The following is a 26,820-nucleotide window of genomic DNA, read 5'->3' as shown; positions in this document are numbered from 1 at the left end:
GTCCCCACTAAGCTGTCTGACCTTATTAATAAGTCACTTAACTTCTCCATGCCTCAGTTTCCTCATCTACAAAATAAAGTGATCATACTAAGTTATTCAAAACTAGATGATCAGTAAGGATTTCTCTCAGCTTGAAGATTCTATGATTTTGTGATTAACAGACAGGGAAAACATCAAAAGAAGCTTGTTGAATACCCCCAGGAATGTAGAAAGGAAATATCTGGGGAGATAGATAAAAGGTGAGTTTAACCAGACTAATTAGAAGATACCCAAGGAAATTTTCAAAAGAAGTGAAATAATGTCACCAGCTTTTTATTCCTCTGCTCGCTGAGCACCATTCAAAGAGGGAGTTAATGCTTTTTAGGAATCATCCCCTCCCAGGTGTGCAACCAGATATCAGTTTTCCTGAAGAAGTCTGCAAATCCCTTCCTTTCATCAATGCATTTAATTAGTTAATGTTTAGATAGAACTTAGGGATGAAAAGTACAATATAAGTGTTCAACATTATTATTACTTAACAGCTTTTATGAGACCAGAAATGCCTAAGATTAAATGAGAAACCAAAATGAGTTCCTGGCTAGAAGGTTGTGATCTAATAAATTGCTGGGTTACCGATGTGAGGAAAAACAAACCCTGCATATAAATTGAAATAGGTGCTCTTTGTTAGCTTGCATGCCATTGTCTTAAGAATGTGGGTACTTTTTATTCTTTGCCTCAAGGTGTCAACAAGTAGCAAACCACCAGTCAGTACTGATTATGACTACATACATCCTGTGTTTTGAGAATATTATCTGCTGTATTTGTGCTGTTTATGCTGGATATCTGTACACCCAGGGTATGGATTCAAATACATATGGGAATTTAGTACACAATAAAAGTGAGGAGAGATAAATTATTTAATAAATGATGTTGGGACAACTGGTTAGCCATCAGGGGAAAAAATAAAGCTGAATCTCTAACTCATTTCATAAAAAATGTAATTCCAGATAAATGGAAGATTTAAATATAAAAAGTAAACCATGAAAGTATTTTTAAACTATAAAAGTATTAGAGAAAAATGTTAGAAAAATGTTTATGTGGAGTATTTTGTAATCTTAGAAACCATAAAAAAGTGATAAATCTGAATATACAAAATTAAAAATCAGTACAGTACAAAATACCATTTACAAAGTCACATAACAGAAAACTGGGAAATATATTTCCTAGTTATGTAAAAAGAATGCTGATTTCCTTAATATAATTTAATTACAGGTTAATGAAATAAAAAGGCAATTCACAAAAACTAAGTATAGCCAATATAATATAAAAAAGATACTCAACCTTACTTACAATGAAAAAAATCAAAATCATAGTGTGAAGTTATTTTTTATTTATCAGAATGGCTAGGATTAAAAATATTGTTTACACAGAAAGTTAATGTGAGTGGAGGAAAACAGTCATTCTCAAGACACTGAATGGAAGTAAAAATTGGTTCCACCTTTTCAGAAGGCAAGTGGCAATATACATCAAACTGCAAAGCATGCATACCCTTTGACCTGGTAGTCTCATGTTAATGAACCTACCCTACAGACTCATTCACACAAGAGTACAAGAAAACGTATGAGGGTGTTCACTGCAGTATTGGTTCTAATAGAGAAAAACGTAACAGATTAAAAATCAAGGTAACTCTATACTATGCAGCTAATAAAAGGATGAGGTAAACCTTTATGTATACTGAACGTGCACATATGTCCAAATGTCCACAGTATAATCTTAAGTGGAAAAGGCAAGATGCAAAGAGGTAGTACTGATCCCATTTGCAAAAAAATTAAATATTCACATTTGTGTATAGAGATGTCTGGAAGAAGACAGACTGGCTATAGTTAAACAAAAGCTACCTCTGCAGAGTGGGATGTGAGGGAGAGAAAGGCAGATGTTAAAAACAGAATTCTGCAACCACCAGAGAAATTAAGATAATAATCCCATTTATAATTGCATCAAAAAAAATAAAATACCTAAGAATAAATTTAACCAAGGAGGTGAAAGACTTGTACACTGAAAACTGAGACATTAATGAAAGAAATTGAAGATACAAGTAAATGGACAGATATTTCATGCTCATGGATTGGAAGAATCAATATGGTTAAAATGTCCATACTACCCCAAACAATATACAGATTCAATGCAATCCCTATCAAAATTCCAATGGCATCTTTTATGGAAACAGAACAAACAATCGAAATATTTGCATGGAACCACAAAAGATCCTGAATAGCCAAAGCAATCTTGAGAAAGCTGGAAGCATAACCCGCTCTGATTTCAAACTATGTTACAGAGCTATAGTAATCAAAACAGTATGGGATTGGCATAAAAATAGACACATAGATCAACAGAATAGAAATAAACCCATGCATATATGGTCAATTAATTTATGACAAAGGAGCCAGAAATATACAATGGGGAAAGGGAAGCCTCTTCAATAAATGGTGCTGGGGAAATGGGACAGCCACATGCAAAAGAATGAAACTGGACCACTGTCTGACACCATTTACAAAATTAGCTCAAAATGTATTAAAGACTTGAATGGAAGACCTGAAACCATAAAACTCCTAGAAGAAAACATAGGCAGTAAGCTCCTTGACATCGGTCTTGGAGATGACTTTTTTAATCTGGCACCAAAAGCAAAGGCAACAAAAGCAAAAATAAACAAGTGAGACTATATCAAACTACAAAGTTACTGCATAGCAAAGAAAACCATCAACAAATGAAAAGGCAACCCCTGAATGGGAGAAAATAATTGCAAGTTATATATCTGATAAGGGGTTAATATCCAAAATATATAAAGAACACATACAATTAAACAGCAAAAAAAAAAAAATCTAATTTAAAAATGGGCAGAGGATATGAATAGACATTTTTCCAAAGAAGACATACAGATGGCTAACAGTTACATGAAAAGGTGATCAACGTCCCCAATCATCAGGGAAATGCAAATCAAAAGCAAAATGAGATACCACCTCACATCTGTTAGAATGGCTATTATCAAAAAGGCAAATAACAAGTGCTGGTGAGAATGTGGAGAAAAGGGAACCCCGTGTGCACTGTTGGTGAGAATGTAAACTGGTGCAGCTATTATAAAAAATGGTATGGAGGATCCTCAAAAAATTAAAAATAGAACTACCATATCATACAGTAATTCCAATTCTGGGCATTTATCTAAAGAAAACAAAAACACTCACCTGAAAAGATATATGCACCCCCATGTTCATTGCAGCGTTACTTACAATAGCCAAGATATGGAAGCAACCTAAGTGTCCAGTGATGGATGAATGGATAAAGATGTGTGTGTGTGTGTGTGTGTGTGTGTGTGTGTGTGTATACATATATATAGTGTGTATACATATATATAGTGTGTATACATATAGTGTGTGTATACACACACACACAATGGTATATTATTGAGCCATAAAAAAGAATGAAACCTTGACATTTGCGACAACATGGATGGACCTTGAGGGCATTATGCTAAGTGAAATAAGTCAGACAAAGAAAGGCACATACTGTATGATCTTACTCATATTTGGAAGCTAAAACAAAACAAACCAGCTTATAGATACATAGAAGAGATTGGTGGTTGCCAGAGACAATAGGTGGGGGGTAAGTGAAGAAGGTGAAAGGAGTTAAAAGGTATTGGGATGCCATTTTGGGGAATATATCTTAAGGAAATAAGTTAACATTGGATTGGCCAAAAAGTTTGTTTGGTTTTTTCCATAAGATGGCTATAGTAGCACTTAGCTGTCTTTAACTTCATTCAAAACAATTTTGTTAGATTGTGTTGTGACAGCTGTCATATCAGCGTGCGTTAAAAAAAAGACTTATCGGGACTTTCCTGGTGGCGCAGTGGTTAAGAATCCGCCCACTAATGCAGGGGACATGGTTTCGAGCCCTGGTCTGGGAAGATCCCACACGCCGTGGAGCAACTAAGCCCATGAGCCACAACTACTGAGTCTGCACTCTAGAGCCCACGAGCCACAACTACTGAAGCCCACGCGCCTAGAGCCCATGCTCCGCAACAAGAGAAGTCACCACAATGAGAAGCCCGCACACCGCAACAAAGAGTAGCCCCTGCTCGCCACAACTAGAGAAAGCCCATGCGCATCAACGAAGACCCAACACAGCCAAAAATAAATAAATTTATTTTAAAACATAAAAAAAGAAAAGAAAAAAAGACTTATCAAAACTGGTGAATTTTTGTGTAGCCATTTTAATATTGATGATGGAAGAAAAACAACATTTTTGGCATATTATGTTTTATTATTTCAAGAAAGGTAAAAACACAACAGAAACGCAAAAAAAAAGATTTGTTTAGTGTATGGAGAAGGTGCTGTGACTGATCGAATGTGCCAAAAGTGGTTTGCGAAGTTTCATGCTGGAGATTTCTCCCTGGACGATGCTCCACAGTTGGGTAGACCAGTTGAAGTTGATAGGGATCAAATCGAGACATTAATTGAGAACAATGAACGTTATACCACGTGGGAGATAGCCGACATACTCAAAATATCCAAATCAAGCAATGAAAATCATTTGCACCAGCTTGCTTATGGTAATCGCTTTATTGTTTGGGTTCCACATAAGTGAAAAAAACCTTCTTGACCATATTTCCGCATGTGATTCTCTACCGGAACGTAATGAAAATGTTCTGTTTTCAAAAAAATTGTGACAGGCGATGGAAAGTGGATACTGTACAATAATGTGGAACGGAAGAGATCATGGGACAAGTGAAATGAACCACCGCCAACAATACCAAAGGCCGGTCTTCATCTAAAGAAGGTGATGTTGTGTATATGGTGGGATTGGAAAGGAGTCCTTTATTATGAGCTCCTTCCGGAAAACGAAACGATTAATTCCAACAAGCACTGCTCCCAGTTAGACCAACTGAAAGCAGCATTCGATGAAAAGCGTCCAGAATTAGTCAACAGAAAACGCATAATCTTCCATCAGGATAACAAAAGACCTCATGTTTCTTTGATGACCAGGCAAAAACTGTTACACCTTGGCTGGGAAGTTCTGATTCATCTGCCATATTCACCAGACTTTGCACCTTCGGATTTCCATTTATTTAGGTCTTTACAAAATCTCTTAATAGAAAAAGTTTCAATTCCCTGGCAGATGGTAAAACGCACCTGGAACAGTTCTTTGCTCAGAAAGATAAAAAGTTTTAGGAAGACGGAATTATGAAGTTGCCTGAAAAATGGCAGAAGGTAGTGGAACAAAAGAGTGAATATGTTGTTCAATACAGTTCTTGGTGAAAATGAAAAATGTGTCTTTTATTTTTACTTAAAAACCAAAGGCACTTTTTGGCCAACCCTATACAAAGTTCCATTTATAAAATAAATAAGTCACGTGTATATAATTTACAGCATCATGACTATAGTTAATGATACTGTATTGCATATTTGAAAGTTGCTAAGAGAGTAGATCTTAAAAGTTCTTATGATAAGAAAAAAATTTTGTAACTATGTGTGGTGATGGATGTTAACTAGACTTACTGTGGTGATCATTTTGCAAGACATACAAACATTGGAAATTACATTGCACAACCTGAAGCTAATATAATGTTAATGTCGATTATACCTCAGTTTAAAAAATCTATCAGAGAGATTCAGATAAAGATGATAACTTCTTAAAAGTAAAGGAGTAGTAGTAGGAGTGGAAAGGGAAGGAAAATTTTAAGAAAAAATTTAGTGGTAACATTGGAAGAGCATGTTGGTGATTGTGTGAATGATATTTGTAATAAAACGTTAAACTCTTTTGATGTTTGACTGCAAATAGCTTTTAAGCCTCACACCTACCTCTTCTTATGCCCCACACCTGGGCAAGCTGATAGGGAAGCCCAAGCACCTACAGGAGATTCAAACCACCCAATCTCCTGTCTTTCTAGGTCAGTCCTCACCCAGGCCCACCCCCTAACCACAATAAAAGCCTCAAGCCAGTCTGCTTTCCTTGCTCTCACCAGCCATTTTGGACCAGCTTGGGACTGCTCTGCTCATCCCATAAACCTCCATTATGTAAGTAATAAATCTTTTTGCACCTTCACAAATATATATGTATATAATTTCGTGTTTTTTAATTTTTAAATTAATATGAATTGCCACTTTTATAATAAATGCTTAAATTGTTAAAAAAAACAATGACAGTGCTACAAAGCATGGCTTTAGAAATAAATACATGTAATTTGCATATGCATGTATATAAGCATTATGAAAATGTAGAGAACCTTCCATTTTGTTGGTATTATATGACCTGTGTTTTCACTTATCTTCATGTTTATTTTCACAAAAGTTCTTGAAAATTGCCTATCAGTGAACCTGTCATGGCCACATAAGACTCAATGCTTGTATCCAAGGAGACCTGTCTGTCTAATCAGAATGTTCCCTGACTTATGGGTTTTTTAGGTTTCAGAAGGTAACATTGCCCCGTTCAATTAGAATGATTTATAAGATATGCATAGTGTCAATAGCCATATCTAATACTAGGCAATTGAAGGTTGGTTTTTGTTTGCATAATTATCACTGAATTCTAGACATTTAATCTTATCTTCTTAAATACCTAACTGGGAGTTGGTAAGTAAGCAGTTGGTTAGGATGAATACTGAAGTTTTTACAAATCTCACTTAAATGTTTTAAATGCCCTTCTCCAGCTTTGCTGGGCCAGGGCTTTTTCCCTCCTGACCTAGCAGAAACGACCTTCCCCTCACTGCTCCATCCCAAGGCACGTTACTTGATTTTGATCAGCTGGTTGGTCTCGACATTCCAATCGTTTTAGATTGTGTTTTTGTAATCAACAGGAGGAGAAACAGAATTGGTATCAGATTTAAAAAATCCATTCCCCAGCCATTCAGAGGTCACAGTCATTTCACATCACCCAGGGCATTATGCAGGAGAAGTATGTTGCCCAGTCTGAACACTTTTACCACTTAGTTTGGTGTTAATCCAAGAAAAGGTCAACATACTGACTGAGTGCCTTGGACTTGGCCTTAAGAAAGAAATGAAAATGGTGGTTTTACAACAGGAGGACATTCAAAGATAAGATTAGGTTCAAAGAGAAAAGCATTCTGAATAGTATTGTCACCTGTGACACGTTTAGAGGTTCAGTAAAATCTAAATGGAAAAGTGCCCTAAGGTAGGAAGCCCAGTAAACAGTCAACTTTCCGGAGGACTGAGGGTGGAAGGTCTGTCATCTGGTCCAGCATCTAACACCCTTCTCCACACCACCCGGGTGGCCTGCCTTTCTTGGTTCTATCATCTCTGTACCACTGGGCTGGAAGAAGAGAGAGACTCTCCTCTAGATTCATTCACTACTGCCGGTAGGCAGCTCTAGCAAAGGGCAACTCTCCACCAGGTCAGAATTTTGTATGAGTTGTACAGGTTTGTTTTCCTTGGGCTTCCTGTCCTTCAGGAGCATGGTTCATTGAAAAAGGGTTTCACTTAGTCCCTCACAATGCCTACCCCACCACTTTTTTTTTGAGTGAAGAGAGCTCAGCTGATTGAAACTCCAAGCAGTTGTAGAGCAGCATATGTAAACTAGGAGAAGAGTTTTCATTGGTTACCTCTTTTATTACATTTCTTTAAACTGAGGTATAAAATACATGAGGTAAGATGCACAGATCTGAAGTATACAGCTCAGTGACCTTTTAAACATGTGTGTGAAAATACCTGTTCTCTTGGCCTCCAGCCTCAACCACTGCAGCCCATTCTCTATGCCATCACCAGAAGGATCTTACTAAAACACAGATTTGACTGAACAATAAGAATAATGACATCAGCTGTTGCACCACCCTCACAGCAGTGATTAACTGTTAATATGTGCCAATCACTGTCCTAAGCTTTTAAATTCATGACCTCCTTTAAGATAACGCAGGTCAAGCACTTAGAACACTGGCAGGCACACAGCAAGCATTAAATAAATAACTATTATTACTCACAAGACCCCTGAAGGTCAGTATTTTTATCGTAACCAATTTATAGGTGATAGAACTGAGGCTTAGAAGGATTGAGTCATTTGCCCAAGGTCACCAAGCTTGGATGTGTAGAGTAGGGAGCTGGGTTCCCGGAGCGCTTTAGTGCTGTCCTAGAGCTGGCATTTCTTTAATGAAAACTCCTGGAGGCCTCTTCAGCCCCTATGGGATGAGGTCTCAACTCCTTAGCAGGCCCTACAAGGGCTTCCCACAAGCTAGGTACAGCCTGTCTTTCCACACTTGCTTCTGGCTTTTATCTGCCACGCATCAGTCTCCTGCTCTTTAAATAACTACCATTCATTGCTATGACTAGGTATGAGTTCTGGGTACTTCTGTATCTATTTCCAATTCTTACCGCAACTGTCCAAAACAGTATCATACTCATTTTACATATAAGTACACTGAGACATAGGAAGATTATGGGACTTGTTTCATGGTCAGAGAGCTCAATCAAAGCTGGAGTCTGAACTGGGTCGTCTGATTGCAGTGTGTGATCCTTCCTACTCGGCTGCCATTCCCCTCAAGTCACGTGCTCTCATACCTGGCTCAAGTGTCCCCTAGTTTCTAAGGCCTTTTTGACTCTGGCCACCAATTTACCCCTCTTGCTCTGCTGCTTTCCACAGGTCTAAACAGATGACTAGTTAAGGAAGAGTGGCTCTTGCTCGATTTCTATTCTAGGCCTTTCCAAGTGCATTCGACCTCTGCATTAGAAAAGCTGAAACTGAGTACTTCTGGAATATTCCTAGGGCAGGCCCTGGAATGGCAGCTCTGTCCAAACAAAATGGCAGGTCTTTGGCCGGATGGGGTTATGGGCTAATGGCATGAACACAGAGGGCAAATGGAGAAGCTGCTGCCAGTTAAACACCATGTGTACTTTAGCAGAACCTCTTGGGGCTGTGTGATTCATGCAATCCTGGGACATGGATAATTCCTGAGGGATGAGCTAGCCAGCTCCTCAAACATGAGGACAACTGGAAGATGAATTCTTTGGCAGCTGGAAAGGCCGTAGTGGGCAATTTTTGAACTGATCTTGAAAAGCATTTTATCATTGGAATAGCTAACATTCTTGTTGATTATGCAGAATGAAAAATACCAAAGCATTTGAACATTTGGTACATGTTCAGTTCCTTCGGTACCTCAAAAGTGAGTATTAATGTGCAATCTTCCCACAACTTGGGAAGCGGCTGGCTCTGCAACGACCTCCCGACAAGCCACGGCAGCATTCGGTTGTGATCATTCAATCATACTTGTATTTAAGATTAGAAAATAAGTCACTTGATTCTTTAGCACATTATTCTTCCATAAATTTAAACTACGTACATGTTTTAAGTCCCAAGCTAAAAATTCTCATTGTTAAGAAAAAGTACAGAAATCCAACTCAGAATCAGCACAATTATTAAAATAATTTACAAAGTATATTGGGTGGACAAGGTGATTCCATAGTTGATCTACAAGAATAAAAGCACAGGCATAATAAATCAATTTTGTAAAACGAGAATATGAGATTGTATTTACACTACCAGACATCAAAATATATCATACAATTCAAATAATTGGTGCTGGCATCAGAATTGCTATTGAGGAAGCGGAAGTGACTGCTCAGAAACAGATCCCAGAACACACATGTAATTAGATTATGATAAGTATGGAATAAAAAGTAGCAGAGGAAGGATTGATTATTTAAAAAAAGGAGCTGAAATGACTGCTTACCCATTTGGGGGAAAATCAATCTACATCCTCACTTTATATCATGAAGTAGAATAAATCCTGGACATTTATTAAATTATTAAACATATAAAATTATTTTTAAAAGACAAGAAAATGCAAACGATCATTATCTGATCTAAGCATGGTGACAGGCTTTTCAGGCTTTAAAGCCATGGAAAAATATCTCACAAGGGGAAAAATGGACAGATCTGGAAACATAAGTTAAACTTCTATTTACCAAAAAACATCATATATAAAATTCAAGGGCAAACAACCAAACTAGGGAAAATATCACACATAAAGTGTTGATAGCCTAATATAGAAGGAGCTCACATAAACTGAAAAAACAGCCTACCCCCAAATAGGCAAAAGATATAATCAAACGACTCATAAAAAAAATGGAATTAGCAATAAACATATAAAAATGTTTAGCCTCACAAATCATAAAAAGTAGATATGCAAAGTCAAAAAGGAGAAATTTTTTTTGCCTCTAATATTACCAGAGAGTTGCAGTTTTTAAATGACAATGGTTAATGCTCCGGTGATATAAAGAGAGAATTTGCTTACACTGTAGGTGTGGGTATAGATACAGTAAATTGTATCTAAAGCTTTTAAAAAGTTCAAACTCTCTACTCTAGTAGTTACTCAGGTGAATTTATCTTAAATAGTGAGAAAGTAAGTGATTCTGGAACAAGGATGTATATCATAGTATTATTTATAATAATACAAAATTGGAAACCCCAAAATGTTCAATAAAAAGGAGGTTAAAGTAACTACAGCAATGGGATCTTAACATAGGTATTAACAATCTTCAGAAGCAGTGGGTATTTTTAAGTTATAAGCAAGATAAAAATTTTTATGCTGTAAAGAATGGCCATGTTTCATACCTATGAACGCATAGAAAAGAACTCGCTGGATGTGTGTCTCAGTGTTAACTGTGGTGGGGGCTTATGATAACAGCAGCAGCAACTGGCCCTGGCCAGGTCTGTGATCTCCTTCAATCCTGGCATCACCAGTGCAGGGATCTCGCCACCCCTGCTTTTATAGATGAGTAGTACACTGAGTAGTGGGGCTCAAACTCAGGTCTTCAAGGGCTGCGATCTGAACCTCTCTGCCATGCTGCCAGGATGGTTATTTTCTCTCAGTAACTGCCTATACTTCCCAAATTCTCTGCAATGAGTATACTGTTATAATCTGGGAGAAAAAAAACCACCACTTTTTAAAAAGTGAATTGGGGCCAAGAGGCCCCTGGAAGTTTTGTGTTCTGTCCCCTGACAGCCTGCGGTATGGGAGACTGTTCTGCCACTGAGTCCTCTCACTCTTCCCCCTGGCTCTGGGTTCTCCTTCAGTTTCCATTTCCATTCCCTTTCTCCTCCTCATTCCAGTGTAAATCTCGGAGTCACTTTGCTAGTGAGGGGGCAAAGCCCTTGGTGCACGGCAGAGTCATCCCAGGGCTGGTCTGGCCTACCCATTTTCTTTCCTTTGCCTCCCTCTTTTCCTTCCCTCCTGCCTACCCTTAGCCTTTCCAGCACCCCCTGAGAATAAGCCTGGTTCAAAGTTCTGGTTTAACAAAACAAAACAGGGCATCCTGGGGTTAATTCTGGGCTGGCCTTTCACAGTTCTATGATTAAATTGCATTTTTCAGTGGTTCTGCCTTTAAACACAAACTCTTTTAAAGAGAAATTTAAGGAGAGCAAAACACAGGAAACAGTGCCAAATGCCAATAACATATTTTAGTCATTTGGGGAATGGGCAGCTTTAGAAACCACAAATTCCCACTTATGCAAGGGCTACTTGAGCTTTTTCTTTATTGCTTAGTGACAGAAGCCTGGCTTTAGACCATGGTCAGAGTTGTTCTTTTGTTTTCTTTTCTCTCTCTCCGAAAACAGTTATAAAAGGCCTGAGCTATCACAACGAGAGTTGGCTACTCCTACAGCTCTAATCAAATAACAAAAATCATTTTCCACTGATGTAGTTAGTCCAGATTAAAAGGCAGATCCAAGTCTATGTCTTGGTACCTGCTATACCTACGCAACAAGCTCAGTCAGGTGGAAACATGCACTCAAAACTTGGGAAGCCCCACCCACGTGACTTCACCACCAATTGGCAAGGCTTTGGTACCATGTGTTCAGTTAGGTGTTCTGTCTCCTTTCTCCCAAAGAAAATAACTGAAAAGCGAAGATAAGATGTGAGTATTGTTTTGTGACTATGCTTTCCAAAACAATGGCTGGCACAATACAAAATGGAAAGAATCCCAGACAGCTCTCTTCTGTGGCCTTAGATCTCTTCTGACCACCAGGGACTATGAACCCTAACGCCAGAATCCGATGATGAGGTTCTTCTAAGCCCCTGGAGCTAGATTAAGGTGTGGCCCAGCCAGTCCTGGGGCGTGAACTGGTAAACTGTACTACATTCTCACCAAATAAATTGGAAATAAGGAGCCAGTGAGGCTGGGTTTCCATAGCCACTCCTTAAATTGCTGGTAATTGTGCACTAGTCCCACTTGAGGATAAGAAGATAGCAATGAAATTTTAAAACAGCTTCCTTATATAGAGTACTGAGCATTTTGGTAGTAAGCATGTGTAAGGTGTACAGAGTAACTACAAGCCAGGGAAACAGTTCTGCAATGAAGCAGCTGACAGTCATCTGAAGTAGCAATCAACTAACATGGGTGCAAGAGATTAATTTTTGTTAAATAAAGACTAAACTGATTCCATAAAAATTGCAAACAAAAAACCTAGAGAAAATAAGAACTATAGAAAAGTTGGAAAAAGATGCAAATATCCTCAATAAAATACTAGCAAATTGAATCCAGCAACATATAAAAAGAATTAGATACTATGACCAATTGGGATTTGTCCCAGTGATGCAAGGTTGGTTTAACATCTGAAAATCAAACAATGTAATAGTTTGACTACATTAAATTACCACATTAATAGAATAAAGGACAAAAACCATATAATGATCTCAATAGATGCATAAAAAGCATTTGACAAAATCCAACACCTCTTCATGATAAACACTCAACAAACTAGGAAAAGAAGCCTGTATTAGGTTGAGGAAATTACCTGTCTATGAAAAAGTCAGTTCATCCTGAATGGTGAAAAACTAAATGCCTTCTCCTCTAAGATCACGAACAGACTCACCACATGTATTCAACATTGTACTAGAGGTTCTAGCCAGGGTAATTAGGCAAGAAAAAGAAATTTAAAACTCCAGATTGAAAAGGAAGCTGTAAAACCATCTCTAGTCTCAGATGACAAGATCTGGTATATAGAAAAGCTAAAAACATTTCGCTGACATGAAATTCATAAAAAAAAAAACTTTTATATTTTTTAACAAGACTTTGTAACTATATTCAAGTATGGTACTTATACTCTTGGAGAGTGTGAGTGGTTAACACTATGCAGTTCAGAGTTATGGAAACATTTATTAGAAATTCCATTCAATAAGCTAAAAAGATAATGTTACTGTCAGAACATGTAATAAATTCCTCATTTTCAACATAAAGAGGTATATATGTATTTTTTTTAATTTATTTAATTTATTTTTGGCTGCGTTGGGTCTTCGTTGCTGTGCGCAGGCTTTCTCTAGTTGCGGCAAGTGGGGGCTACTCTTCGTTGCAGTGCGTGGGCTTCTCATTGCAGTAGCTTCTCTTGTTGCGGAGCACAGGCTCTAGGTGCGCGGGCTTCAGCAGCTGTAGTACGTGGGTTTAGTAGTTGTGGCTCACGGGCTCTAGAGCGCAGGCTCAGTAGTTGTGGCGCACGGGCTTAGTTGCTCTGCAGCATGTGGGATCTTCCCGGACCAGGGCTTGAACCCATGTCCCCTGCATTGGCAGGCAGATTCTTAACCACTGTGCCACCAGGGAAGCCCTATATGTATTTTTTTTGCGGTACGCGGGCCTCTCACTGTTGTGGCCTCTCCAGTTGCGGAGCACAGGCTCCGGACACACAGGCTCAGTGGCCATGGCTCACGGGCCCAGCCGCCCCACGGCACGTGGGATCTTCCCGGACCGGGGCACGAACCCATGTCCCCTGCATCGGCAGGTGGACTCTCAACCACTGCGCCACCAGGGAAGCCCTGTATGTATTTTTATTAGTAGAAAATCAGTTTCTCTTCCCCTATCTACTAAACATATTAAATACTATTTAAGTACATATTGAAAATAGGTTTAAAGAATATCAATGAGTAGGATGCCAAATTATTAGCTGCCTTGGTATCCACATATTTCAGTCTGGCCCTATCTCCTGCAGGTACTCTGGGTCATGGCTACTCCCAAGAGAACAAAGATGACATTAGTGTGATAGGTCTGTTCCAGCTCCCCTTGCACTAGATCATAAAAGACTGCATATGGACATGGGGCTTAGAGTCAACTAGAAACAAGCTATTGCCATCTGCTGCTAAAACTGAGGCCAAAGGGTAGATGAGGATGAGAACCTACATGTCTCCCTACAAAGATCATTTAAGGCACAAGGGACAGCCATGTAAGGGAGAAGGCTACTCAGATATCTTAGAGTTAGTAAAATAAAAGCTCCACGCAAGCCAGTAATATCCGCTGAGAGTGATCCAGGTGCTTGGGAACGTCTTGGTCTGAGCCTAGGTTATATTCTTTTCCTTAGAGCGGTGACAATGGCAGTGATCCTGTTGCTTTGGGTTTGCTGGCCAACGCTAGTCTTGAACTTGCCAGATCTTCCCTGGCTAACTCGTACATATTCTGAAAAACCACCTTAAATCCTGCTGGAGTCCTTGAACTTTGCTTCTTGTTTATGCTTTTGCCCTATAGTTAACCCTTCTAACTCTAGTCTTCTTGACTTTGGGCATTTTGGGCCTCCTGCTTTCTCTTTTACAGATCTTTCTGTATCTCCAAATGGCCTCTTTCTAGACCTACTCTGAAATCTCATGTAAAATACTAATGTGTTGGTCAAAACAATGAAGAAACAGAGACAGAAAAATAACAACCTTTTAAAATCTTCTTAAATCTGTCCAATTTTTTTAGCTTCCCTTTCTCCTGAGTCCCAGAAACAACAGCAGCTACATTAAAGAAAAACAAAACAAGAAAAAAAACAATAACTACTTAAGTATTTCTCAACTATGCTCTGAACTTTCCATTTATTTATTTATTTATTTATTTATTTATTTATGGCTGTGTTGGGTCTTTGTTTCTGTGCGAGGGCTTTCTCCAGTTGTGGCAAGCAGGGGCCACTCTTCAACGCAGTGCGCGGGCCTCTCACTATTGCGGCCTCTCTTGTTGCGGAGCACAGGCTCCAGACGCGCAGGCTCAGTAGTTGTGGCTCACGGGCCTAGTTGCTCTGCGGCATGTGGGATCTTCCCAGACCAGGGCTCGAACCTGTGTCCCCTGCATTGGCAGGCAGATTCTCAACCACTGCGCCACCAGGGAAGCCCTGAACTTTCCATTTTGGAAGTGAAAATGAAATAAACATATCGTAGCAAGTATAAGTATTCCAATGGATTGGTTGCTCACAATAGTTATTTCAGATACTACATCTTTCAAAAACTATTTTATTAATAATTAGCATTGCAGTCCTAATAGGAAAACTATAAACCTAGAGAACAGACATAAGAGAATTCCATAAACTGGAGTTATTTAATAATTTCCCTGAAGAAAATGCTTGAATGCACTTTAGAAAGGATTGGCATGATTCCATATCACCCTTCCTGAAGTACTCAGGGCTGCTGGGCAACTGAGAGGAATCATACCATGAATAGAGTGACTGAGCAATGGCACCCAGATTACATGTTTTCTGGATCAGTACAATTTTTAAAAAGTGTCCAGTTTTTTATTTTGCCTAGTAAGGACATTAAGAACAAAACAAAACTTTTCAGCTACTATCACCAGCATTTCACAAGAAAGGAATGGGATTTTAACACCAAAAAAGTAGAAATGGTATGATTTCAGAAAAATATTTTCAACTGAATATGTGTGGTATTATTAAAAATTCACCACATTATATTTTTCTCCCTTCTGCATGACCTGGTGAAAACTCCATCCTGGATGAGTCCTCAACCCACAGAGGGAAGTTGGAATTTTTCTGTGATAAGAGAACAAGGATCTCACTATTTGCTAAAACTATTGCTTTAAAGTGAATTTCAAAACAGAAGAATTGGGAAAGTGTTTCCCAAACTTCAATCATTTGAAAACACCTTTACAAACATTTTCATAGCTGCATTCCACTTGTGTTTCAATTGAGTCATTTGTTTGCTTAAATAAATTTATTTAAAAATGAAAGTCATATATGAATACCATAAATGGAAAGCCAGTATCCCTTGCCATGAAAGCAAGATAACCCAGCTGCTGGAAGGCCCTGAGCCTACAGCTAACTGTTGAAAAGGGAGATACGCTGGTGTTAGGGGTTCAAGTCACACCAGCACCAGAATGAAACTTTGCTTGATATAACCTCAAGGACAGAAAGAGAACTAAAGAGAATAACTTTCTTATTATATAATTAACTGTCATTTAATGCTATGACCATGTACTGCCTAAAAGCATCTCTTATATCAACTAATATCATTTTGGTAGACATTCCATGGAATCAGAGGTATCCTCACATAGTAATTAAGAGCAATGGCTAACTCGGTTCAAATTCTGAGACTTTCCCACGTACCAGCTGGTGACCTTGAGCAAGTCATTTACTTCTCTGCTTAAGGTTTTTATCTATGAAATGGGGATAATAATGATACCCACTTCATTGTGAGAATCAAATGAGAAGATACAGGTAAAGCTCTTAGAATGGTAAGCAACAGATATTAAGAGCTTAAAAATGTTAATATCAATAGTTATCCCTAATATCCCACACTCTGAGAAACACCAAAGGTCTAGGCATCTGTTAGACTATATCAGGCATATAGTGATACAGTAATGTATTTCTGGAGAGAACATATAGCTAGAGAATAAATAAGAATGACAATTCCTTTACTAATTTGAATTAAAATGAATAACTTGGTACTAGTGCATCTAAGGCAACTTAATGTTCATTTGGTTTAAGTTTCCTTCCATGGCCCATTTTCTAGGTCAAGAGCAAGTTTGAATGATATATCTTTGTCTTTAAGGCAATACTACACAATGTGTTTGACACAAAAAAAATTACACCATAGAGAAAGGCTTTCAGGATCTTAACTGCAAGTCACTACTTACGTAAACAAGGCCATCCAAATATATTAGGCTTTTAATTATGAAGTTAATGTCTCCTCTTGTTAGAGTAAACAACAGAATTAACATAGGATTTAACCCTCAGAGTGGGGAGATTTAACCCTCACATGTTATGATTTAATTTATATTATGACATACAGTACAGGAGGACTTACTCATCACCAAATCATCAAATAAATAAGCTAACATCAAAAGCAGTAGTTCTAGGGGGCTCCTGAGATGGATTAGTTGGTCTTGAACAAGAAAGACATATATTAACATATCTTAAGCTGTTGCCTTTCATGTGTCTCATCCCTTTTGTCCCTGGAACTATATTTAGTACAGTGAGAACAACAGCGCTGCCAGGGCAGGCAAGTAGAAAGAGAGGGTATTAATATAGTAGATCTTGGTCAAGGTTAGGGCAAGAGATAGTGGACAAGTACATATTTAGTTTATTAAACTACAAGATAAGGTCAAATTGAAAATTTATAGTAATCTCTAGACCCTCTAATGGGTCTACTTGATGGCGGCCTCATTCAAAGGATCTGGATTTAAGAATATCTTCTCCAGTCTCTGTCCATTCACTGTAGGGAAGTTTCTTCCATCGCTACAACATGCTTCTTGGTAACATCTCTTTTTCTTCCTCTTCCTCTCCACTCAACTTTGGCTGTTTTCTTCCTCTAGTGTCTCAAGCTGAACATTTCAGCTTTTCCTTTTTTGCTGTCATGATCCCCCATTTATAACTTGCCTCCCTTTTCTCTACAGCCCTCTTCATTGCTAGGCTTCTCTTCTGATGAGACCAAGTTATCATCCTCATTTTCCTTGCTCTTTCAGGCAGGTCTCCCAACTTTACTAGTGAATTCAGCATGAAACATTATTCTTTCTTAAAAAAATGTTATCTGTCCTTTCCTACTTCTCTTCCTCCTCCCATAGAGTCAAAGACATTTTTTTGGAATATTCCTTCACTCTACTCTTATGTCTATAAGTAATAGAATGTTCCAAATTCTGGAAGTGGAATTAGGTCACATCTTCTCATCTTCCTTTGCACCTTTTCCCTAGGACTGACTTCTTTTAGAAGGCTTAGCTTGAGTACTGTACCAAAAAAGAGCAGAATGAGCTCAGATGCAAGGCAGTAAACTCCCTTCCCCTTTCTTTTTATTTATGTTTTAAAATATCTTTATTGGAGTATAACTGCTTTACAATGCTGTGTTAGTTTCTGAAGTACAACAAAGTGAATCAGCTATACGTATACATATATCTCCATATCCCCTCCCTCTCCCTTCCCCTTTCTTTACTGAGTTTGCGTCTGCTCTGGGTATCTAATCAAAAAGAGTGCCCAGGGCTGGAGCTCAATAAACCTTAACTGCTTACAGTGGCTCTAGCTTTTAGTGAGCCTTACACCCTACCTATAAATGATCTCTATGCTCTGGGGTAAATTAACTCTTTTGGATCTGTCCAATTCCTTTACAATGATCTGATGGGTCATTTATGAAAGCGTAATAGTGCCCTAGAAATGTCACGCTACCACCAAAATACATATACATTCATGGGGAGTCTGCAGGATGCTGGGCACGGTTCCAGGTGCTGGGGTTATGGGTGAACAACTCCGACAGGCCCTGTTCTCCTGGAGCAATGACTTCCTGAGAGTATTTAAAGGCCAAGGAAAATGATCACAGTCACACTGGTCAAGGAAACCAGATTAAAACCATCCTGTTAAGGAAGAGGGGAGCAATTCGTTGGTGGATGGGCCACTGTTAATAAAAATTCCACCTCCCTGAACTAGGATACACATTTAAGAGTGGGCAGGAGGTTTAAAAAAAAAAAAATCCTAACCCAACCCAAGAGATAATGGGAATCATCTGTTCTGCTCTCATGTGCAAACCTATAATTTATGGAAAGATGGGAAAGAGAAAGTCCCTGAGGAGACCCAGCCAAGTTCTGCGGTGAAAATTCAACTGTACTCGAAGCTCAGACTGGAAGAAGTGGGGGTGGAGAGGAGCAAGAAGCCACAGGAAAAATAACACGTCCCGAGGCAGCCAGCTCCCTCTCCTTTCCCACTTCCAATGCCACTCCTGGGCCAAGCTGCCCTCCTCTCCTCCTCCTGCCACCTCCAGCCCCTCCCCATTCACGCTTATTGCTTTTTCCTCTTTATTTTTCATTCATTTTTTAAGAATCCCAAGCTGGCTGTAGTGCTCGTAATTCCTGTCACAAGGTAATGTCAACAGTGTAAATTATAGGGCATCCTAGGAAGCAGGTGGTTGAGATCAAGTGAGAATGTATGTTATTAAATTAAAATGGAGTTACCAGGAATCTTCAGATTATGGAGAAGAGACCATTTCCTTAAATACATGACTGTGTATACTATATATTTGCATATATATTTGTGCACACTTACATATATAGTAACTTACTACTAAAGAATATGCTATAAGACCTGATAGTAGCAAAGGCCATCATTAAGTGCAATGTCCCCAGCAATATCACCCTACCAAACTCTGATTTTGAATTTCTGCTCTGTATCAAGATGGCTACATATTACCTTTTTTTGCTTCTTCTATTGGGGTATCACTACTTAGCTTTATAATATTGCTTTTAAAGGGTATGGTTATTAACAAGTCAACTACTGTTTTCAATGTATTTTTTAAAATGCCAGTATTAGTGCTGGGCCATTTGAAAACATCTTCATTACACTTAATAATTTGCTAAGGTACTTTGATAAAATTTCAATATATATTTTATTAGTTTCCTTATGAGTCATGTAAGGTAAATTATTATCTATGTCAGAGATGAAGCCGTCTAAACTACAAAAGATTGGTAGTAGAGGTAGAATTAGGATGTGAAATAAATGTCAAATTGTCCAGGGAGGGAATCTCCTTTGTAACATCTCAGAGTTTCTAATGTCAGTTAAGGTGTTCTTCCTATTCACGGATAGCTAGAACTGCTAGTCAGAATAAAAGGCACAGAGAAAGGAAGCACCTGTGGTCACAGGGTGCATGCAAAGCCTCATTAGTGTTGTAAATCAGCTGCATCTTGTCAATACTACGGTGAGGGACTTTCAAGAGCAGCATTCACGGAGCATTCACTATATGTCAGGCATTCTTCCAAGTACTTTATGTATTTGTAACTCGCTTAACTTCACCATCTTGTGAGGTAGGTACTTTAATCATTCCCATTTTACAGGTAAGGAAACTGAGGCATAATAGTTTAAGGTGACTTGCTCAAGATCACACAGCTGGAAGGAGTGCAGCTAAGATGCAAACCCAGGCTGTCTGGCTCCAGACTCCATACCCTCAAGGACTGTGCTAGACTGCCTTTCAGAGGGCATGCTGGAGCCACACGACAGACCATGAATATTTAAAGGTTTACTGGGAAGTCAGGTGTTTGAACTCAGGACCACATAGTACTAAAGAGAAAAACAAAAGATAAATGTTGGTGGGGACTTCAGTTCACAAATGCTCACTATGCAACAACAGAGCTTGTAGCAATGCACAGCCCCTCTCGAGTTCATTCTCATTCCTGTCTTCCTCTTCTAATAGCTGATTCATTCATTCACCCACATTTATTGGGCACTTCCTCTTGCCCAGGCACTGTTCTTAGTAGCAGGACGGATAAGATAAAGACTTGCATTCAAGGTTGACTCTTTCACTTATGGATTGTTTTAAAAAGCTCTTGTGAACAGGCCTAAGAACCAAGCAACTCAGGTGACATTTTATTTTGGGAATGCAAAGCAGTCTTGGCAAGAATCATCAAAGCACCTTTTCTGCTCCCAGCCTGGGAACTGAGGACACCCCACTGGGCCAGCCCCTCTGGATCCTGGCTGTGAGGGGTTGGTCCTTCCTCCTAAATGCATCTCTCCTCCCAGTTCAGAGGACTCTTTCAGCACACTGCCCACCAGCACGTGTATCTCATCTTACGTGCATTTTAAATTCACTGCATCACAGCACCTAGCAGTTAACAAATACATGAAAGCTTGTAAAATATAGTCAAGGAGTACTTTCCCGAGAAGCTTATGATCATTTAAGAGTATTCATTATTATTGTGGTAAATATATGTAGCATAAAATTTACCATTCTAACATTTTTAGGTATATCTCATCACTTTTGATCAGTTATACTTCATGGATTACTTTTCTAAACACTATGAATACTACAGCTTAACCATTTCATGGGTGATAAAATCACCATTCAGACAATGAGCTGGTGTGCTGGCCACAGCAGTGTCTCAAAGACCAGCTTCTCTCCCGTACTGGGAGGACTTCAGTCCTTGTGGTGCCCCTTCCCTCCCCACCCTCGATGGACTCAGATGCTAGCTCCGAGGTCTGAAGTTTCTTTGCCTCCCTCATCCTAAGCAGCTGAATCAACTTCTCTCTCCACCCCTTTCATTATCCCATTCCATCCACCCCATTGCCATCAGCGGGGTGGAGACTCAGCTTATAAGTGTGCAGAAGAAAACCCCAGAAGCAAGAAACTAGAATAACTTGCTCCTGCTAACAAAACAAACCAGAAAACACAGTAGGGGCCAAGACCTCAGAGTCGCTGAGTTCCAAATCCTTCCTTATCCCAAGGAGACAGACTGCCTGCCTCTCTATTCTAAGCTCAGGCAATGTGGCTTAAGCAAACGCATAGGAGGAATTCAAGCCTCAAGATCCATTTTCAGCTTCCTCCAGATCCTCATGTGCCTTTTTATCCTTACTCCATCTTGCCCAGCCAAATGTGAAAGCCTGTGTAAAGACCATTACATGTCTCACTTTGAAAGGACTTTAATGCCCTTATGAACTAACTCCTGGCTGAAATCTTTGGTCCCATGGAGACAGAGAAAGCAGCAGCCAGCTGGAAAACAAAAAAAGAGTTGTTATCTCTACATTAAATTAAACTCAGATCTGCTTAATATCTTGGCCAACTTATGCCACAACTATGTTGGCCCTTTCTGCCACCCCAAAGTCTTCTGCGGCCAAAATGTACCATTGTGCTGCTGTCTGACACTGCGCCAGCAGGCCTGCGCCAAAGCCAAGTAACACCCTTCCTTCTTCGGGTTTTGGGATAGCAGGGGAGGGCTGCTAATTCCTTTTGTGACCACTGACTAAGAGCTGAGTGGCCAACAATTTGGTAAATTATATACACACCTAAAATGTCAGCTGCATCAGAGATTTTTGCTCTCTGTCTTTCCAGTAGCTGGGGGGAACCTTTAGGCTAAAGGCAATTCTAGAAGAGTTGGGTTTCCTAACCACATTCTGTGGGAGGGATGCTAGCAGAACTCCAAGCATGCAGGATCCCGAGCAGCAAAGAATCATCTTTGATAAGTGTGTATGCCAGTGATTCAAACCAATGGAAAGGGATGGGAATTAAAATTAGTCACAGTTATGAAAACACACACACACACACATACACACACACACACACACACACACACACAAGAGGAGAGAGAGAAGCTCTACCACAAAAGTCCTTTTTGGAATCAGACTAGCTGTAAATACAAAAACACACGTGGACACAGGTCAGCCAGAGCTACGAATGTAGAATCTGTTAACTCCAAACTTTTGAAACACAAAAAGTGAATTCATAGCGTCACAAATCCATATGTATTTAGCCTGCATTCCTTTTTGGACTATAAGTTAATATATTCAGTGGGTTATCCAGTTCTTTATTCTAGAAATTTGCTGTTTTTGACAACTACAGGTCAATGGGTTGGATAGAATTGGAAATTCCGTTTCGACCACCATGCCAGTGTTCAAAACGGATCTGTAAAAATTTTAGGGACTAGGGGCTTCCCTGGTGGCGCAGTGGTTGAGAGTCCGCCTGCCGATGCAGGGGACGCGGGTTCGTGCCCCGGTCCGGGAAGATCCCACATGCCGCCGAGTGGCTGGGCCCGTGAGCCATGGCCGCTGAGCCTGTGCGTCTGGAGCCTGTGCTCCGCAACGGGAGAGGCCACAGCAGCGAGAGGCCCGCGTACAGCAAAAAAAAAAAAAGAAAAAAATTTTAGGGGCTATGGCCTGTGTAGGGGAACTGGGTGGGGGGCTGGGCCTGACTGCTATGATCACACTGGCTACACCAAGTGTCCTGGGCTCTGGGATTCGTGCCACGTGTTGGCTCTCTGGCCAGCGATGGGTGCATGGGAACCCTGTTCTGGTCCCCTCTTTGCCATAGTATTCCCTCCCTCCACCCAGTGAAAGACTTGGTGGGGCTTTAGCAATGGTGGGGCTGGGCCTTGCTGCCAGGTGGATCTTGCTACCAGTTTGCCTCTAGAAATAGAGAACGTCAGTGCTGGAAGCAGACGGTACAGTGTAGCAGCTCGGAGTGCATGCCCACTGGCAAAGGGAATACCTACAGTTACAGCGGTAATCAGCAGGTAGTAGTTGTTATTTATGTTTTGATAAGTCTGAAAAATTTCATACAAAATTGAAAAAGCAAAAGAGTACGTGCTAGAACAGGAGAGCCTGGGTCCTGGCTCCTCCACTTTAGCTAGATGACTTTGGGCAAGTTCATTCCACTGGCAAAAGGTGGATGATAATTGTCCCGTCTTTTAGGGCTGTTGTGAGGATTAAATGAGATAATCCACGTAGATTTCAAACAAGATCTGGCCTAAAGTAAGCACTCAATAATACAAGTAACTAACATTTCTTGAGCATATAATAAAAAGTAGCCATTGTTAATCTAATTATTAGTACAACCTTCTCATCTTACAGACAAGATTTTAAGTGCCAGAGATAGGATGTGACTTGGTAAGGGATAGACTGTTATTGTTACCTTGGGTAGTAGGTTTCCTGAATGTTCCTTTCTCTTTCTCCTTGACTAAGTGCTATGACATGAGAGTGGAGTGAGCAGGCCCCTGGCCTTCAGTGAGACTGTGCCTTAACCACTCTGGGGGTGAAGCCCGCAGGCTGAGAATCCTGGCCCTTTCTAGCCCCTTCTACCTGCCTGTAGGATGATGAGTCCCTACTCCCAGCAGGCAGTAGGCAGAGAAAGGAGAAAAAGGTGAAACTCCAATCAGCAGTTTTATTACCCACCATTGCCTAGACTTTCTCTGCACCCTTGACCTCTCCTCCAGCCAAGAATCCATTCACAGTATCCTTCCCTGGATTTCCTTTTCTCATCAGGTCTACACCTTCCATTATTAATGCCCCAACTTTTTTTTTTTTTTAATATTTATTTATTTATTTGGTTGCGCTGGGTCTTAGTTGCGGCAGGTGGGCTCCTTAGTTGCGGCTCACCAGCTCCTCAGTTGCAGCATATGAACACTTAGTTGCTGCATGCATGAGGGATCAAGTTCCCTGATCAGGGATCGAACCCGGGCCCCCTGCATTGGGAGCATGGAGTCTTAACCACTGCACCACCAGGGAAGCCCTGCTCTATCCTTTTATTGTCTGAGCTGCAGTGGGATCTCTGCTGTTAGCACCGAGAAAACCAACCCACCGTTCACCAGATAACCTGAGTGACGCTGCCCATCTTAGTAACAAACTCACTAAATGGCATATTCTCTTCCGCATGTTTTTATTGGCCAACTTTTGTGTGCTGGGCATTGTTTCGAACTGCCACTGGAGTGTAAGGTATTACAAAGACAATTTGTGTTTAAGGAATATAGGAAATCAGTAATATTTGACTTGTTTTTGTAAGCTGTCTTTTAGGTTGTATTTGTGAAAACGTTTCAAAGTTCTATTTAATGACAAGTTGAAATACCAGCTGACCTTTGGCAAATGGAAATCTTGCATTTGTCACTTAGAACTGAAGGGGCTAAGATCTGGCTCTCCTCCCAGGTTCCTGGCTGTGCCCAGAGCTTGGCTGCTTTATGCAAACTGGCTGGGAAACCCCAGAAAGTAGATACAGGTAGAGTGGCTTCCACAACTTAATCGCTTCTCAAGGATTCTATAATCATGGAACCAGAGTCCTAGAGCTAGAAAGGGCTTTAAAAATTGCTTAATTCAACCTTTTCACATCACAAATGAGGAAACTCAGGACCCAAGAAGTGAGGTGATAAAGGCAGTTTTTATCCAAATGCACTTGTGATTCTCCTCTTGGGAACAGAGGAGCCAAAGCCAGAGAAGAAAGTGGTCCAAAGTTGGATATACCGTATGAAATTGTCATTTAAAGATGCCATATAGGCTTCCCTGGTGGCTCAGTGGTTAAGAATCCACCTGCCAATGCAGGGGACATGGGTTCGAGCCCTGGTCCGGGAAGATCCCACATGCTGTGGAGCAACTAAGCCTGTGCGCCACAACTACGGAGCCTGAGCTCTAGAGCCACGAGCCACAACTACTGAGCCGTGTACTGTAACTACTGAAGCCCCTGGCACTTAGAGCCGGTGCTCCGCAACAAGAGAAGCCACCGCAATGAGAAACCCGCGCACCAAAAAGAAGAGTAGCCCCTGCTTGCTGCAAATAGAGAAAGCCTGTGCACGGCAACAAAGACCCAACGTAGCCAAAAATAAAATAAATTAAAAAAATAAAGATGCCATATAGCTTTAACAACACGGGTTAACAGGGTTGAGAATAATCCCTATGAGGGTTAAGTTAAAAATGCATTGTTGTTTTTTTTTTAAAAAAAGAAACTTGGCTTTTATAAGCTGTGAGAAGTGATAGGGATGGAAATATTTTCAGAGGTAAGCTGTGTTTCCACTCCTGACGAAGACTTAATGGAACACATGGATTCAGGGAGACGCGTGGGATTTTAACACAATTCAACATCAGCTAATTCTAAGAGTAAAGGCCCTTCAGTCCAGCTCCCTTCCACCTCAACATTAAAGGAAGCTAGAAAGCCAATTACACTCGCAGCAGGGCCTCTCCCCAACTGCAAGGGAAGAATGTACTGCAAATCTGTGTGTGCTTTACAAGCTAGTAAAATTATAATTGCAGGTGGGAAGGAACATGGGTTCTCTTTGTTTCTGCCAACATTTCAGTCTGGGAAGCTCCTCCCTTTTATAGTTGCAGAAATAGCGTGGACTTAGTATTTTTTTTTTTAGCACACAAAATAGGTATTCTATGGTTCTATAAAACTTACAGAATGCTTTTTGTTAAAACTGAAAAGACATCTGTGCGCAGCCCACCAAAAGGGCATGCATTCTTCAGAGACAGGTGCCGAATGTGCCTACCTTTACTTGGAAGCCAAAACCCACCTTCTGGTTCAAGCTCTGAAGGTCTCTCAGCAAGACTAACAAAGGTGGCGAGGCTGGGAGGGTAATACCTGACTTGTTCTAGCAGAGCCCTAGGGAGATCTTGTTGCCGGGGGAGAAGGTGTGGGGCAGGGGGCTCTCGAGGTGCAATTCCCCTGTGGGGTCACTGGGGACGTCTGGTCTAGGAGCACCCTGGAGGCAGGAGGAAGCTTTCCCTGTCAAGGTGCTGTTCCGTATGGTGACTGTGCAACTGTTGCTGCAGCAGGATCCTGTGGTCTAGACACCCTTGCAGAATCTGAGAGGCAGAACTGGGGTGTAGCCAGCATTACTTCTGTGGTGATAACTGCAGTCTAGTGTCCACAGATGCAGAGTCTTGGTGCCACTGAAGAAAGCTACAGGGAGCCATTTATAAAAGTCCACATCTCCTAGCAACACTATACCAGTACTTGTACCACTGGTACAGCTCCTATCTCCTAAGCCTTACGTGTTAAGCAGAGTTCTAAGTGTCATACATGCTAACTCTTCTAAGCCTCATAAACACATTTTGGGGCAGGTACTATTATTATCCCCACTTCAGAAATGAAGTGCTTCTCGAGGCACCAAGTGAAGTGACTTGCCCAAGGTCACCTAGTGAGTCTAGGGTGAGCATCTGAATGTGGGCAGCCAGTCTCCAAGGCTTCAGTGCATAACCACTGCACCGTTCAGCCCCTCTGCAATGCCCAAGGTCGGGTGTCATCACCCCTTTGGAGACCTTTGCTCCAGGCAGAAACTTCATCCCATGTTGGCCTCACACTGGCCTGCTGGTCTCCTAAAAGCTCCTGACAGCCATCTTAGTTTTGATTTCTATTTAATTTTCCACCTCACAAAG

The 26,820-nt window shown here is 40.4% G+C and overlaps 1 protein-coding gene and 1 long non-coding RNA gene across 4 annotated transcripts in view; one reads left to right on the top strand and one right to left on the bottom strand.

The window, feature by feature from the left end:
* PLEKHM3 (pleckstrin homology domain containing M3) overlaps nucleotides 1–26,820 on the bottom strand; it is a 183,259-nt gene that overhangs the window by 41,789 nt on the left and 114,650 nt on the right. The window lies entirely within an intron of this gene.
* The window catches only part of LOC132428404 (uncharacterized), a 150,353-nt gene that overhangs the window by 91,523 nt on the left and 32,010 nt on the right, over nucleotides 1–26,820 (top strand). For both annotated transcript variants that reach the window (XR_011246539.1, XR_009520109.1), the window contains exon 3: nucleotides 5,921–6,047. This is a non-coding gene — a long non-coding RNA (uncharacterized lncRNA). The remainder of the gene's footprint in view (nucleotides 1–5,920; nucleotides 6,048–26,820) is intronic.

Source organism: Delphinus delphis, chromosome 7 (genome assembly GCF_949987515.2).
Source record: "Delphinus delphis chromosome 7, mDelDel1.2, whole genome shotgun sequence".
Classification (NCBI taxonomy): Eukaryota; Metazoa; Chordata; class Mammalia; order Artiodactyla; family Delphinidae; genus Delphinus; species Delphinus delphis.
Note: the sequence above shows the minus strand (reverse complement) of the source record. Positions and strands in the feature narration are given on the sequence as shown.